Here is a 17,034-nt window from a genome sequence, read left to right on the forward strand (position 1 = left end):
AAGTGGAAATCAAGGTTGTTGCAATTAAACATTTAATTTCAAAAGTCACAAACTGCAAAAATTTGAATAAAGCACTGAAATTTCGAATGAATGCCAACACACTTTTTAGATTTAGGACAGTAAGAAACACAATTTTGACATGAATTTCAATTTCAATAATTTTTGAATGATTATAAGCCTTAATCCAAGCAATCACTAGACCAACTTTGACTTTAATTTTGCAAGTGTTAGAATTGATGAAATCGGCCAAAATTCTGGATTTTAGCAAAAAAATACAGTAAGATCTAGCTCCCGAAATTTCAGAAAAAATGTCGGGGACAATGGCGCTCGGGGTGCACATGGTCCTGGCAACTTTTTTCCAAATTTTCAGGGATGAAAGATATTATGATTTTGTTGCGGAATCCAAAGTTACAGCCGATTTGGAGGTGTTTTGATCAATGAAATCATCAGTCAAAGGCTGAATCAAGAGGGTTTTAAAAATTAGGGTTTTGACACTTAACCACTTAATTTTTAGAATTAAAGCATAGATATGATTTGACAATTTGCAGTAGGAGGGTAGATCTGAAACAAGCATTAACAATTAAACATTTCACAAGCTCAATTACTAAAAAGAAAATTTTAGGGTTTTTATGCAATCAACCTCTAAAATTTGCAAAAGATCAAACATGGAAATGTAATTAATGAAGCAAATTTTTCAAATCTAACCATGAATAATCAGAATTAGGATGTTCACGTCGAGTTCACCAAAATGTAAAGCAGAAAAATTGAACCCTAGGTGTTCCCCCCACTCCAAGGAGAAAGGAGGTCACTAGGATTGACAGTTTTCACTTAGGAGAGACTTTACATTCAAAAGAGGGGTTGAAACCCACAAGATCCAATCCCACACAATGCAAGATCGGATTCTAAATGAGTTTCAAGAGTTGAGACAGCAAGGCTACCCTCTTTTGTAAAGAATGTAGATAGAAGGATTGAACTAGGAGTGCATGTAAAGTAAGAAAGATTCGCTTATAAGCAGAGATAGGAATACGGGATGAAGCTACGGACCTGGAATTAGCAGTAAAATGTCAAGGCGACACTGTCCTGCAAATTCGAGTGAAAGTTGATTGGACGATGGCGCCCGGCGTGCACACGGTCCTTCAAAAAATCCGGGAAATGAAGGGGGATCTGTTCGTCTTTGCACAAGGATTCCAGATCTTCAATTACAGTCGGGTACCTGCAACTACACACAGAAAAGAGAGGATGATTGGGGGGTTAGGGATTAGGGGTTTGCCTTTAGATCAAACCCCAGTTTTGGAATTAACCAAGAAATGAGAATGCTGTAAATGTAAATGTTTGTAATGTAAACAAGTACTGATACCTTGTCGTAAGAATGTTTGTATTCTTACATGCGAAGGTGTAATGATGTTGTATGTTGTATGTTGTAAGTGATCTCCTCTTCAATGGTTTAATCCTTGTCTTGAATGCAACACTTAGCCTTGAATGGAGACTTAGAATGCTCAATTGCTTGAAGGAATGCTTGAATGCTTGAATGTTTGAATGTTTGAATATCGCTTCTGCCTCTTGCTTTTGCTTATTTCCTCCCTCCCTTCCTAGGAGAGGAAAATTAGTTTATATACTTGTCAATTAGGGTTAGAAGACTGATTTTTCTGACCTTAGGCTGACCTAGAAACATTATTTTCCAATTTGCAAACTTAAAGACCCGATGCCCAAAAGAGATCGGGCCCAAAATAGGGCCAGGGACCAGGGCGTCGGGCGCCATGGTCCCACCTCCTGAGACAACAGGGTGCAAGGAAGGATTAGGCCAAGGTGCAGAAATATGCAGTTTTTGGTGTCGTAAACAGGTTTCGGGGTCTCCATTCAGGTTCAGTGTTGCATCGCCATCGTGAAGACCCAAATGTAGTTGAAATTGCAAGTGTCACAATTTTAGGATGCTACACAAGCAAGGACAACATGAACCACTACAGCCAGAATTAAAGCCCAAGGATAATACAGGCCTAGGCTTTCAAAAGGAGATCTTTCCTAAGCTCAGGTTCAAAGGAAAACCCAACCAACCTCTATATCAGCCTATTACAAAGAGGTCACCTTTGATTATAAAAGCAACATCAAACACCATGGCAACTACCCCATCAAGGTTAAAAATCCAAGCAAAACCATTTGCAGCACCAATCATCCCACCAATTAAACCAACAACCCCATCAGTAATAACATCAATAGCACCACTAGCACTATCAGAACCCCTAGCAGTATCGAAAACACCGACAATTCCACCAGAATCAGCAGAATCAACACTGCCTATACTCCCCATATCGGATTCATTGATCCCCATAATCCTTCCTGCAGCACCAATTATTTCATTTACAATGGTACATCAGCCAATCACACCTACAGTGTTTAACTCAAAAGATATCCCAATATGGTACAGTAACCAGCTACTGGAAAGTGACTCAAAGACTGACTCACATGAATGGGAATTTGATTCCATATAGCTTAACACTTCAGATGAGGAAGACACATCACCACCTCCACCTCGCAAAGACATCCTTGTTTACGGGGAAGCACAAATAAAGACCTCTTGGGTTCCTAAGATGGAAACATCTTCCATAGACCCTACGTCACATCCTACGTCTGATTCTGATAGGGAGAGTACCATCAATGACCTTCACCACAATGTCTTAACCCTCACTAACACATCTAATGAGCTTAACCTAATCGATGAATTAATGCCCATTATCCATCCTGAACTCATCAAATGGAACCAACCTAATCCCCCATGTCTTGACCTTTTCCAAAATGATGAGGCGATCATTAACTTTTTGGAACTATGGGATAATATACTAAGTAGGGATCACAAATCTGGATTTGCCATTGAACTTAATAGTGCAGCATACTTTGGGGCAGATGCCAAACCTTTCAGCTGCAAAAATATAACAATAAAACATGGATCTTCTAGTGAAAACCACACTGTGGCACTGTTTGATCCCACAAAAGTAAAAAGAAAGAGTGTATCCAATGGTGAAAACCTCTCTGAGGCACCTGAGGATGAAATGTTTGGCATTCTCCCTTCTAGTACACAATAGGAACGATCAACAATTCTCATTGAAGAGACACAAGAATACAACATGGGGACTTCTAAAACTCCTCACCACATACATTTGGCATCTCTTTAACTCCAAAAGAACAGCCTAAGTTTGTAGAGTTCTTCGAGAAGCGTCAAATCAACTTCGCATGGTCATATGCAAACATGCCTAGTCTTGATTCAGATTTAGTCATGCATCACCTCACCATAGCAAAAGGAGCCAAACCTGTTAAGAAGAAACTTTGTAAGATGCATCCTCATATTGTAGTACTAGTCAAAGCAGAACTTAAGAAACTCATGGATGTTGGTTTTATTAGACCAATTGATTATGCAGATTGGATATCCAATATTGTGCCTGTCAGAAAACCAAATGGGGGCATTTGTATTTGCACTAACTTCAGAGATCTAAACAAGGCATGTCCTAAAGATGACTTCCCCCTACCAAACATTGACATAATAGTGGACCTAACAGTAGGACATGTCATGCTTTCACTCATGGATGGCTTTTCAGGATACAATCAGATAAAGATCGCACTATAAGATCACCATAAGATGGCCTTCACATGTCCATGGGGAACATACTACTGGAATGTAATGCCTTTTGGTCTAAAGAATGCGGGAGCGACCTATCAAAGAGCAATGATCACCATCTTTCATGACATGACGCATACCATAATGGAAGATTATGTTGATGACTTATTGGCAAAATCACTAACAAGAGAAGGTCATCTAGAAGTATTAGAGAAAATCTTTGACAGACTGGAACAATATCATGTTTGACTCAGCCCAAAGAAATGTGTCTTTGGAGTAACCTCAGGGAAACTTCTAGGATACATTGTCTCAAGCAAAGGTATTGAGGTCAACCCAGCAAAAGTCAAGGCAATCATGGACATGCCACCTCCAAAGAACATTAGTCAGCTAAGGACATTACAAGGGCAGCTACAATCAATCTGAAGATTCATTGCACAACTCGCAAATAAGTGTCACCCATTTACACACTTATTACACAAGAACATCCACTATCAGTGGGATACCAAATGCCAGCAAGCATTCTAGATGCTTAAAGATTATCTCATGAATACACCATTGCTAGTCCGACCAAATCCAAGTAGGCCTTTACTACTCTATATATCAGCAACAAATACAGCATTGGGTGTGCTATTAGCACAACACAATGCAGAAGGGAAAGAGTGTGATGTTTACTACATCTCTCATACACTAGCTGGCTATGAACTTAATTACACACCTATTGAGTGAGCTTGCCTAGCAGTAATCTTGGCAGCCACTAAACTAAGACACTATCTATTGAAAGATAAAGTACAGCTCATTGCAAAGATTGATCCACTCAAATACTTACTCAGCAAAGCAGCATTGACAGACCGCTTGGCCAAATAGGTGATGATTCTAAGTGAATTTGACATTGAGTATGTGGACTATAAGGCTATAAAAGGACAAGTCATTGTAGATCAATTAGCTGATGCACCACTCATAGGTGATCATCCTCTCATTTCCAACTTTCCAGATGAAGAGATATTCATGATCACAACAACACAACCATGGAAACTATACTTTGATGGTTCATACACTAAGCATGGCTTGGGGGTAGGCATTTTGTTTATCATACCTTAAGGTGACAGCATCCCAAAGTCTTATAGGCTCACCTTTCCATGCACAAACATCATAGAAAAGTATGAGGTCTTGATCATAGAACTCAAGCTATCCATACAATGGAAGTTACAAGAACTGCAAGTATATGGAGACTCCCAACTGGTCATTCGACAAGCAACTGATGAATATCAGACTAAAGATGACAAACTCATGCCATACAAACAAATGGTGGACAAATTAAAGGCATCATTTACTACTATCACCTTTGAGTAGATACCAATAGATCAAAATCGAGCTGGTGATGCTATGGCTACCATTTCATCTCTCCTAGATCTTCCATAGAATTCAACACGCTATGAGTTCTTGGTAGAACAACTTTGGATCCCCTCTTATGATATTGCCGAATTCAAGATGATATATCACCTTATTAGTTCCAAATCCCCATGATATGTTGAGTTTTACACCTACCTCCATGATCACACGCTTCCTCCTAACCAATTGAATAACCAATATAAAACCTTCATTCGCCAAACCGCTCGATATACCATTATTGCTGAAACCCTATACCGACACAGTCTTGATGGTACTCTCCTTGGATGTTTGGAATAGGATGAGATAACAAAGGCCTTGGAAGAGGTACAGGAAGGAATTTGTGGAACTCATGCAAGTGGTCTATCACTAGCCAAGAAACTCATGTGCATTGGATACTATTGGCCATCTATGGAAAAAGACTCCTATTACTTTGTCAGAAAGTGCAAGAAATGCCAAGTTCATGGAGACCTAATACATGCACCAATGCAAGAATTGCAACCAATCACAACACCATGGCCTTTTTGTCAATGGGGACTTGACCTTGTAGGTAAAATCGATCCATCTTCATCCAATGGCCAAAAATTCATTACTACCGCCACTGAATACTTCACAAAGTGGATCGAAGCTATTCCACTTACCCAGGTCACCAACAAGCAAATCACCTCATTCATCCTTAATTACATCATCTGTCGGTATGGTGTACCCATATCCATCATCATAGATAATGGTCTTCCTTTCAAGAATTAGGATGTTCGTGAACTCTGTGAGAAATTCAACATCCAACACCGCTTTTCCACTCCCTATTACCCACAAGGCAATGGTCAGGCCGAAGCATCAAACAAGAACATATTAAGAATCATCAAGAAGACAGTCAATGATGTTAGTCATGATTGGAACATTCAATTGAATCCAACACTATGGGTGTATCGAACTAGCATTTGAACCCCTACAGGTGCAACTCCCTACTCACTAGTCTATGGGGCAGAAGCTATCTTACCTATTGAGGTCAAGATACCATCTCTATAGGTTTCCTTACACAATCATGTAGCATCCTAAAATTGTGACACTTGCAATTTCGACTGCATTTGGGTCTTCACGATGGCGACACAACATTGAACCTGAATGGAGACCCTGAAACCTGTTTACGACACCAAAAACTGCATATTTCTGCACTGTGGCCTGATCCTTCCTTGCACCCTGCTGTCCCGGGAGGTGGGACCATGGCGCCCAGTGCCCTGGTCCTTCAGGACCATGGCGCCCAGCGCCCTGGTCCCTGGCCCTATTTTGGGCCCGGTCTCTTATGGGGCATCGGGTCTTTAAGTTTGCAAATTGGAAAATAATGCTTCTAGGTTGGTCTAAGGTCGAAAAAATCAGTCTATCAACCCTAATTGACAAGTATATAAACTAATTTTCCTCTCCTAGAAAGGGAGGAAGGAAATAGGCAAAAAAAAAAGCAAGAGGCGGAAGCGATATTCAAACATTCAAACATTCAAGCATTCAAGAATTCCTTCAAGTAATTGAGCATTCTAAGTCTCCATTCAAGGCTAAGTGTTGCATTCAAGACAAGAATCCAACCATTGAAGAGGAGATCACTTACAACTGTTGGTGTAAATAATTATTCATCATGGATATTATTACACTTACTTAAGTTTACTTAGGATAATGCATTTCATAGTAGTTTGGATATGAGACACTTGGGTGTTTGTGCCACATTGGGATAGTGTGTGTAGGAGAAATTCCACCTCTTATGGTGTTGATCTTGTTATTACACTATCATATCCACTTATTGTGGAGTGATAATTCCACCTTCGGTGGGTGATCCACCTCATGTGGAATATTATATTATTTCTCCTACCTACCCACACCTATTTCCTACCTACCCTTGTTTCTTATTGAGCCACATGTCATGTTTGTGTGCTCATACATATCCCTAGCCTTGCCTATATAAGCAGGCTCATCTACATTGTATGTAACAACTATTATTGATCATTTTCTATTGATGAGAATACAGTTTATTCTTGTCCCATATTATGTCTCTTTCATGTACATTTCAATGACTTCTTGATCTTGGCAAAATCCAACATGGTATCAGAGCTATTGGAGTCTCATTGATTCGTCTTGAAGAGGCATTATTGTGATGTTAAGAGGAAGATCTGAGGAGCATCGTCATTTGGAGGCGTCCTAGACCAGATCCGACCTCGCCATTGCGTCCGGAAGGCCGTTTCCATGAATTTTGGTTATAAAGTTGGCCTATTTTGGTGAGGAAAATTTTTTTCCCCAATTTTGCTTATCGTACGGATTTTTTGAATATTCCTATATATTTTTCAAAAAAAAAATTTCTGCAATTTGTTTTGAAAAATCGAAAATCAAAAAAAATCAAAAAAAATCGAAAAAATCGAAAAATTTTGAAAAAAAAAAATCAAAAAAAAACTTTGGTTTTTGGGGGGTCCGCAGACCCCCCCCGTACGCCCGTGACCTGCAGGTTGCAGGTATTTCGCAGAACGTACCTGACAGCGCCGCAGTGTACCGCCCGACGCCCGCTCGCGTACCTGTTGTACCTTCCGTCTGCGCCCCCTCGCCGCGTCGTACTCTGCCGTTGCATCCGTGCCTGCCGCTCCCACGCCGATCAGCGCCTCCTTCCGGCACCGCGTCCATCTCCTCCGCCGCAGTGCGCGCCTCCCCGAAGGTCTCCGCAGCTCCGCTCGAGCTCCCTCCTTCAGCACCGCCTCCCGACCGCTCCCTGCAGGACTCCGCCGCTCCTCCGCGCTGGTCCCGCCGCCACCAGCACCTCCCGCAGCGGCTCTCGGCTCCTCCCGCGTGCAGACTTCCGGCACGTCCCTGCCGGCCATGGCCTCCGCTCGAACGCATCCGGCTCCCGGCTCGGCCAACACGTCAGCCACGCGGTACACCCGTCCAGAGATAGCTCAGCCACGTGGCAGCACACGAGGACATATTCCGTACGCCGTACAGTGACACATCATCGCACAGTCACCTCTGCCACGTCATCATTCCGTACAGTACGGAATATCCAGTCAGCCTGCCACGTAATCTGTCCGTACGGTACGGACGCCCAGTCAGCCAGGCAGCGAAGTTTTGGCGATGGTCATACGGCCGTCAAATTTAACCCAGTGTTTTGCTGATGTCAGCGCCACATCAGCAGGGTTTGGAAATTTTTTGACCCCCTCTCATTTGCATTTTTGATTTTGCAGTTCAACTTCAAATGGCCATAACTTGCTCATTTTTGCTCCTTTTTGGGTGCAATTTTTTTTGAAATGGGCTAGAATTTCATGCTCTCCGCAGTGGTGAAAGAATTTTTTGATTTTGATGCACGGATTTTTCAGAAAATGCAGTTTTTGGTGACTGTCCCTGAGTAATCCCAATTTTTGCAACTTCAGAGGCTTCGTTTGGGGTCATCCGACCTCCTTTTCAGGTGCCGTTTTTTTTGAAAGTGCATATTTTTTCATCTACTTTCACATGATGCTATCAGATTGATGTCATTGTAAGTAGAAATTGTACTTTCTGATCTAGGCCATTTTTGGCTCTCTTGGTACTTGCATATTTGCTTGAATCTCAGTTAGATTCATTGCACTATTGATTGAAGTCTCTTGTATCTCATTTGAGAAGTTGTAAAATTTGCATCATAAGCCCACTTTGCCTTGTTTTGCAAGTGGCTCATTGTAATCGCACTAAGTATAAAGTGCCAAAATCATCACCTTTGGGGGGGTACTTTGATTGATTGAATTTGGGGGGTGTCTCTTGTGCTTTTTTGCTCTTGTGTTCTTTCCTTTTTGCTGCTATGGGTTCTTCTAAGTTTCCTCTCTTAACTCCACATAACTATGCTACTTGGAAAATTGATGCATGGAGTAAACTTATGGAAAAAGGACTCACTCATTACATTGATGGAACTATTGTTGCTCCAGCTGATCCTAAGGCTGATCCAGTTGGTCACTTAGATTGGCTCACTAAAAATATCATGGCAATTGGTACCTTAAGAAAGTATGTATCAAAGGATCTCATTTTTCATATTGAGAAATGTACTCTAATCAAGGATGCTTGGCAAAAGTTTCAAGACTTGTATGGTCAAGTTGATGAGATTAGGGGATATCAAATTGATAGTGATCTCACCATGTTAGATCCCAAGAACTTTGATACTATACAAGATTATGTCACTAAGGCAAATGAGTTGAGGGCACAACTCAAAGATTGTGGCATTGATAAGAAGGATACTCAATTGATATTCAACTTGATAGGCAAGCTTCCACAAGAATATGCAGCATTTGTTTCTAGTTTCCAAACTCATAGAATGACAATGGGTTCAAGCTACAAAATGCCTACATTTGATGCTTTCAATGAAATGTTGATGATGGAACAAACTAAGTTGATAAGCATGGGCATTCTTAAGGCTTCTTCTAAGTCTCAAGCATTAGTGGCAAATCAAGGAAACAAAGGAAATCAAGGAAAGGACAACTCAAACAAGAAGAAATGGCAATCAAAGCCTAAAGACAAAGCATCATCTTCTCCACAACAAGGAGATTCATCTTCTTCCAAGAAAGATAATTCACCAAAGAGAGAGAGACCTACTTGTGCTTATTGTAAAAAGATTGGTCATGAGGAACATCGTTGCCATACTAAGAAGATTGATGAGCTCACACATATCATCAAAAAGCATAACATTGATTTGCCTAAAGTCTACAAGAAGGATGATTCATCAACTTCCACTTCCTCACATTCAAAAGGAAAAGGGCAAGCCTTCATGGCTTCTACAAGTGGAAAGACTCACTCTTTTGGAACAAGAAAAGGACAAGCTCTATGTGCTACAACAAATCATACTTCAGAGAGATGGCTTGTAGATTCAGGGGCTTCTCATCATATGGCATCTTCACAATCTATGTTCTCTACATTTGAGCCTTGCACCATGCCTCAGATTTTGATGGGCAATCATACATACATGGATGTGATTGGGAAAGGATCTATTGACATTGGGGATAACTCCTTCAATGATGTGTTGTGTGTACCCCACTTGACAAACAATCTCCTTTCTATCTATCAAATCACACATGGCGCAACTAAGAGAGTTGTGGAGTTCACACCTGACTCAGTTTTTATTAGAGACATGGAGACTAGAGCTATCATTGCAACTGGGGTGGTTGATCATGCATCTCGGTTATACTCCTTTTCAGATTTTGTTGATGATGATGATTTCACATTTGATGATTCTACACATGTTGATCACACTTATTATGATGATTCAGATTTTGAGGAGAACTTTGGACACTTGAACATGGGGATTCTCACATGTGACCCAGTTCTTGAGTCTTGTACTTCATCTTCTCATATTGATATCACATCACCTATTGCACCTGATGATGCAGATAGTGTGACAGTTTTGCCTTCATGTGATTCAGTGCAGCAGGATATACATTGTCTTCCAGCTTCAGATTCATGGGATGATTACTTGACAGACATTGCAGGTTTGTTTGTGGAATCCTACATTGCAGATTTGGGAGACATCATTGATGACATTCATCTTCTCTTTGATGAAGATGATCCTTCTTCGATTGTTGCGAGGGCACACTTTGACCCTCTTGTTCATTCTCTACATGATCATTCTTTCGAGGTTGACATGATTGTGGATACTTATGTACAGCAGTTGGAGGAGGTCTCTTTATTCTTTGAGGAGACACATGAGTCTTTGGATATTGTTCTACATCCATCTCCACTAGATGTTGGAGTTCCTTTTTCAGCAGTATGGCACAGTTTACCATCTTTGGAAGGGGTATCTTTTAGCATCGACATGGGGACACTTGAGCAGTTTTCAGAGATTCCTTTCATCATGAGTTTTCTTCATACATCTTCCCTTCATGATTGGGGAGACTTCATGGATACACCTTTGGTTTTGTTACTTCCTAAGGGGAGGAATGTTGTTCGACGGTCGTGGAGCAGTTTCTTCATACATCGAGCTTCTATCATAGGTGCAGATTCTTCATTGAGGGAGGATCACAGTTTGACTTCTCTTCTTCTCTCATATGGGGGGGACCTTTTCCTCACATGGGGTTTTGTTCCTCACATACTTCTTTGAGAGTTCTCTTGTATAGCTTTCATCTCTCTTTTTGGGGGAGGGTTTTTTCCCATTGGGTTTTTCTCTCTTTCCCCACTTTGTGAGAGATTTCATTGCATTGGTTTGCATGCATTTGCATTTGTGCATGGGTACCTAACATGGCCTCGTAGCCGGGACCCATCTTGCATTGCTTAGTTGCATTGTAGACTTAAGTGCATTCCCCTAAGTTGCACTTAAGGGGGGGTGTTGGTGTAAATAATTATTCATCATGGATATTATTACACTTACTTAAGTTTACTTAGGATAATGCATTTCATAGTAGTTTGGATATGAGACACTTGGGTGTTTGTGCCACATTGGGATAGTGTGTGTAGGAGAAATTCCACCTCTTATGGTGTTGATCTTGTTATTACACTATCATATCCACTTATTGTGGAGTGATAATTCCACCTTCGGTGGGTGATCCACCTCATGTGGAATATTATATTATTTCTCCTACCTACCCACACCTATTTCCTACCTACCCTTGTTTCTTATTGAGCCACATGTCATGTTTGTGTGCTCATACATATCCCTAGCCTTGCCTATATAAGCAGGCTCATCTACATTGTATGTAACAACTATTATTGATCATTTTCTATTGATGAGAATACAGTTTATTCTTGTCCCATATTATGTCTCTTTCATGTACATTTCAATGACTTCTTGATCTTGGCAAAATCCAACAACAACATACAAAATACAAACATTCTTATGACAAGGTATCAGTACTTGTTTACATTACAAACATTTACATTTACAGCATTCTCATTTCTTGGTTAATTCCAAAATCAGGGTTTGACCTAAAGGCAAACTCCTAATCCCTAACCCCCCAATCGTTCTCTCTTTTCTATGTGTAGGTTGCAGGTATGCGGCTGTAATTGAAGATCTGGAATCCTTGTGCAGAGACGAACAGATCCCCCTTCGTTTCGCAGATTTTTCGGAGGACCGTGGGCATGCCGGGCGCCATTGTGCCGTCAACTTTCGCTCAAATTTGCAGGACAGTGTCGTCTCGACATTTTACTGCTAATTCCAGGTTCGCAGCTTTATCCTGCTTTCCTATCTCTGTTTATAAGCGAATCTTTCTTACTTTACATGCAATCCTAGTTCAATCCTTTTATCTACATTCTTTACAAAAGAGGGTAGCTTTGCTGTCTTCACCCTTGAAACTCAATTAGAATCTGATCTTGCATTGTGTGGGATTGCATCTTGTGGGTTTCAACCCCTCTTTTGAATGTGAAGTCTCTCCTAAGTGAAAACCGTCAATCCTAGTGACCTCCTTCTCCTTGGAGTGGGGGGGGGGGAACACCTAGGGTTCGATTTTCCGCTTTACATTTTGGTGAACCCGACGTGAACATCCTAATTCTGATTATTCATTGTTAGATCTAAAAACTTGCTTCCTTAATTACATTTCCATGTTTGATCTTTTGCAAATTTTAGAGGTGAATTGCATAAAAACCCTAAAATTTTCTTTTTAGTAATTGAGCTTGTGAAATGTTTAATTGTTAATGCTTGTTTCAGATCTGCCCTTCTACTGCAAATTGTCAAATCATATCTGTGCTTTAATTTTGAAAATTAAGTGGTTAAGTGTCAAAACCCTAATTTTTAAACCCTCTTGATTCAGCCTTTGACTGATGATTTCACTGATCAAAACACCTCCAAATCGGCTGTAACTTTGGATTCCGCAACAAAATCATAATATCTTTCATCCCTGAAAATTTGGAAAAAAGTTGCGAGGACCGTGTGCACCCTGAGCGCCATTGTCCCCGACATTTTTTCTGAAATTTCGGGAGCGAGATCTTACTATATTTTTCTGCTAAAATCCAGAATTTTGGCTGATTTCATCAATTCTAACACTTTCAAAATTAAAGTCAAAGTTGGTCTAGTGATTGCGTGGATTAAGGCTTCTAATCATTCAAAAATTGTGAAAATTGAAATTTTGTGTCAAAATTGTGTTTCTTACTGTTCTAAATCTGAAAAATGTGTTGGCATTCATTCAAAATTTCAGTGCTTTATTCAAATTTTTGCAGTTTGTGACTTTTAAAATTAAATGTTTAATTGCAACAACCTTGATTTCCATTTTCAAAATTGAATTTTGCATGAAATTGAGTCAATTTTTAAATTTCAAAGCCTGCATTGCTTTTAGTATTCCCTCTAAAATCATAAAATTCAAAATTTCAGTTTCCCTCTCTTTTTCAAAATTCAAATTTTGCATTTTTCAACAATCTTGGTAGGGTTCAATTTTGAGATTGCAACTTTAATTTGGCCTATCTACAGATCGTAAAATCACTCAATTTTTTCAAATTAGCTTTAAAATCATCATAACTTTTATCCCTAAAAATTTCGAAAAAAGTTGCCAGGACCGTGTGCACTCCGTTCGCCACGGTCCCTGACATTTTTTCTGAAATTTTGAGAGATTGTTCTGATTGCATTTAACAGCTTAAATCTAGGAGATTGGCTGATTTTATTGAAATTTGCTACCTCTAAATTCAAAATCTTCTCTCTCTCTCTCTAGTGCATGAGTTTTACAACAATAAGCCCTACTTACACTATTCCTGTTAGACGAAGCCTTAGAATTAAGTCTTTCCAAGGTTTAATTACCGAGGAGATGGAACCTAATTTGAATGGCCTTTTTAATGAGGACACGGGTAATTCCTCTAATCCTCTTAATGATGAAGAAGCTCTCCATGAGGTTTCTGTAGAACAACTTTCGAAATTGGATAACCGATTTGATGATTTTCAGCAATGGATGTCTCAAGAGTATCCCGATAGTCAAGCTCTTTCATTAATTGAGGGTCTAAAACGTATGGTTCAAAGTGATAAGAATGGAATTGATATTTTGCGTGGTATTGCACACATTGTGGATTCAAATGTGATGCCTATGAAGAGTTGTGCTGAAACTTTAGGTTATACACAACCTCCTACTCAAGTCAATCATTCTATTCCTTTGACAACTTCTATTGCTAGTATACCTACTTTTACATCAAACATAATGACTACTTCAATACAAGACATTCCACCTATGATCACCAGTCATGGGGGAAATCCTTCTTCTTCAATTAACCCTCTTCCTTCATTCAATCCAACTTCTTCATTCATTCCTTCAATGAGTGTCCCTATTACATCTCCACAAATGAACCTGGCACAAGGGGGCAATTCATTTAACCATTCCATTCCTCCTTGTAGTGTTCCTCCTTTCCAATCATCTCCTATGACTAACTATCATAGTGTCCCACCACCTTACTCTCAATCAATACCTTCTTTCAATAACATAATACCTCCATCACAATCTAACACGTCTAATATGAATTCTTTGACCGAAGCGACCATTAACAATCTTGCGCAAACTGTCTCTTCTTTACAGCAACAAATTGCCTCTATGAATCAATCTAAGTTTAGTGTGCCCACATTTGATGTTGCGAGCCCACTTTCTCTTCACATTGTTCGAGCTATTCCCCTTAAGCATGTTGAAATCCCGCAATTGGAGCTTTACAATGGTAAAGGTGATCCTTTAACACATGTTAAGACTTTTCAAACAATATGTACCGATTTCGCTCATGACCAAAGGTTGCTTGCAAAACTGTTTACTAGAACATTAAGAGATAAGGCTCTACAATGGTATTGCTCATTCCCTTCCTATTCTATTACTTCTTTCCAACAACTTGCAAATGCTTTTATTCAACAATTTCAAAACAATATAAGTCCTAAAGTTACTTTGATTAATTTAATGCATTGTAAACAAGGTGTTAAAGAAAAAGTGACTGATTTCATTGGTAGATATAAGCATTTGTGTGCTCAAATTTTTTTTCCAGTACCTAACAATGATATTCAAAGAATCTTTATTTCTAATTTACAAAAAGATATTAGAGAAAAACTACTATTTTCTGAGTTTACTTCTTTCCAACATTTGTGCGCAACTCTTCACAATTATCAACTGACTGTGAGTCAAATGGAACAAGCAAATCCTATGGCTCCGAGTGATAAGGGTGATAGTAGTCAACAACCATTTGGGAAGTTTAAACTGAACAGAGAGTCCATTAAGTTCAATGAAAACATCATCAACAACAATGTGAATGCAGCATCAAGTGTGCCTCCTATTTCTAAGTTTTTCAAGAAAGAAAGAAAGTTTACTCCTTTGAATGAATCATTGCATAGTATTATGAATAAGTTATTGGAACAAAATGTGCTTACTCTCCCTACTATAAAGCAAATAGATCCTACAAAGATTAATTCACCCTATTTTGATAACAAATCTCTTTGTCAATTTCATCGTCAACCTGGGCATGATATTGAAAAATGTTTTGCTTTAAAGGGTAAAATTCAAGATTTGATTGATAATAATACTATCTCTGTTTCTGGTGTGAATGATAAAGGCAACACATTTGTAGCTCCTCCTAACCAAAATCTTAAGATTTTTACTGATCCATTACCTTCTCATACCTCTAATGCGATTGATACTAATGATTCCTCTGTCTCACCTGATGATCTTATGTCTATGAATCCAAATGTCATTAACTTTATGGAGCAACAGAAAATCCCTAAAGAACCTTCCATCACATTTGATTCCAGTGAAACTATCAGGGCACCTGATGGTCCTTTATATATAGTTGCAAAAGTCAAGAATGCACCTTGTCATGGAGTGCTTATTGATCCTTCTTGCATGGTTAATACCATTACTGAAGAATTTCTTTTTACTTTGCAATTGAATCAAGTGATCTATGACAAAACAAATGTGGTTGTGAAATTATTTGATCCATTTTCTTCTCCTACAATTGGTTCTATTACATTACCTATTGAAGTTCATAACAAATCCCTTGATATGAGCTTTGCTATTATTCCATCATCTAAACAATTTCGTGTGAAGCTAGGCTATCCTTGGCTATCTTCCATGAAATCTATTGCTTCTCCTATTCATAAGTGTTTGAAATTTCCCCATAATGGTGAAGTTGTTACTGTCAATCATAGTCTCTTTAAACCAGCTGAAAGAACTTCTAGTGTTCCTATTGATTATTTTTGGCCTAAACAATTCCAATCTCTTCCACCGCGAAGTGATCATCTTTTCAAATCTTATCAGAAGTGGAAAAAAGATATGATCCTATCTCTAAGTGAACCTAGAACACCCAAACTTGATATTCCTATCATTCTTGAGAAGGAAGTTCTTCCTTTGAAAGATAAAACTAATGTCTTTCCTCAAGAAGATTCCCAACCCATCACTATGGATGTGACTATGTCTATGCCTAATAAACTTTCTAAAGGTAGACCTATACCTCCTCATCATGATGGACCTGGTCTCCTTCCTAAACCAATTATTCTTCCTTTATATGGAGCAGTTCCTGCTCCTTCCTCTTATAAAGAGAAGAGACCTTCCTCTTCTCCTATTATCCAGCCTAAGAGATGACAACCCAAACACCCAAGTGATAAGGATGAGAACATTCCTCCTCCTCAATCTTCTCAACTTCCTACTAAGACTAGACGAAATCATTCTGCATGTGAACGCCAACGAAAGCGTCATCTTAGAGCTCAGGCAGCTACTTCTCAAACTTTGCAATCCCCAAAAACACCTTCAGCTAACATTATTCCTTTTTCTCCTCAGCCGGAAATTGGGCCAAAATCTCCTAAACATAAGATGCATGATGGTCTTGATCCTGTGCGAGTTAAAGATCCTATTTTTATAAATCTTGATGATGATATAGATGAAAATGTTATTCATGATGAAAATGTTACTTCTCTTGCTTCTGATAGTGAATATGAATATGTTGATATTGATAACCATTTATCTAATGAATTTTCTAAAGCACTTATCCTAGCTCCTAGATAAGAACAATGTGGCTTGGAACATGAACATAGCCCTTTTTTGGATCTTGTGATAGCTCCATCTGTTGTGTTGGATGTTCCTCCTCTAGCATGTTCCCTACCTTCCTGAAATATTGATCAGCAAGAT

Source organism: Cryptomeria japonica, chromosome 10 (assembly GCF_030272615.1).
Source record: "Cryptomeria japonica chromosome 10, Sugi_1.0, whole genome shotgun sequence".
NCBI lineage: Eukaryota > Viridiplantae > Streptophyta > Pinopsida > Cupressales > Cupressaceae > Cryptomeria > Cryptomeria japonica.